Here is a 1466-nt window from a genome sequence, read left to right on the forward strand (position 1 = left end):
TTGAAATGGTAAACACCGATTGTAAATAAGAAATAAAATAAAGAGGAAAGACAAGAACAAACACGTTTGAGTCTGACCTGAGAACCCACAAGAGGCGCGAGCCTCTTTGCATAGCAAAGGGCTTCTGTCTCGGGCCAAAACTCGGATTTGGCTCGTCTAACCTATATTTGAAACGTGTTATGCATTGTTCATGCATATAAACTCATAAAAACAGTAAAGACATGAAATAAGTGAGATATTTACACCCTCAAACTTACGTGTATTGATGTTTGCATGGTAGACGACTTTAGAGACGGTTTTCTCGTTGTGACTACTCGCGATCAAAGAAGTTTAAAAGAGTGCCTTAAAAAATGATTTTGTTTTGAAAATATGTTAATTAAAACATGTTGATTGATGAATTCAGTTGGTCTAATGGGTCGGTCGAATGCACGGCGACGGTACCAAACAAAATGTGTAAGGTTTGTGTTTATGATCGGTAGGTCGTAAACACGTGTCGATTTTGTGACTTAGGAAGTCAGGTCTAGAAGTTTAAGGGAGAAGGAGGGGGCGGACTCTTGCGTAAGGATTGTGTTATGTGATGGTGGGTATTTATAGAGAAATGTGGGATGGTAGGTCAGTTGAGTTTGCTTAGAGGCTAAGCAGACACCTGCTTTAGGCGCGAGTTACCTTGTGACTGAAAGGGGTGCACTGTCCCTTTCAGAAATTTGGATTTTCCATTTGTTCTAACCAATGTTTTGTTGGTTGTGATTTGTGGTCTTTGGTGGTTGCTTAGCCGTGTAAGCTTGATCTTGGGTGATATTTGGGGTAGGTATTTTGTGTCCTTGACTCGGGTTTGACCCGTGTGAGTCGGGATTTGAATTTCGAGTCGGTTTTTGGCCCGGTGTCGGTTTAGACTCTAATTAGGGTCATTTTAATTCAAATGGCAAGATAAAACCATTCATGGCATTGTTTTTGACATTCAAGATTTGGTTTGACTCGGGTTGACTCAGGTTGACTCGAGTTGCGGGTTTCTGAGTCGGTTTTGGGTCCGAAGACGGTTTTGACTCTAATCAGGGTCATTTTAATGAAAATGACATGATAAAGGCATTCATGGCATTATTTTTGACATTCGGGATTTGGGTTGACTCAGGTTGACTCGAGTTGCGGGTTTCTGAATCGGTTTTGGGTCCGGAGACGGTTTTAACTCTAAATAGTGTTATTTTAATGCAAATGAAGTTAGAAAACTTTTGAAATCATTTTTCATATTCGAGTAGTGCATTAAACCGTCTCATGTATAGCCAATCCACGCACGCATATCAAAAACACGTTACAGTCCGATCATTATCGGGTGGTTTTTTGGAAGGTGCAGATATTAGATATCTACAGATCCCCCACTTTGACTGAGGCTTGGACGGGGCGAAAGTCAAAGTATAGCCTCCAGGTCAATCGAAGATTATAACCTGAAGACCATTGCGACGTCGAGGCGA

Source organism: Silene latifolia, chromosome Y, assembly GCF_048544455.1.
Source record: "Silene latifolia isolate original U9 population chromosome Y, ASM4854445v1, whole genome shotgun sequence".
Taxonomy (NCBI): domain Eukaryota; kingdom Viridiplantae; phylum Streptophyta; class Magnoliopsida; order Caryophyllales; family Caryophyllaceae; genus Silene; species Silene latifolia.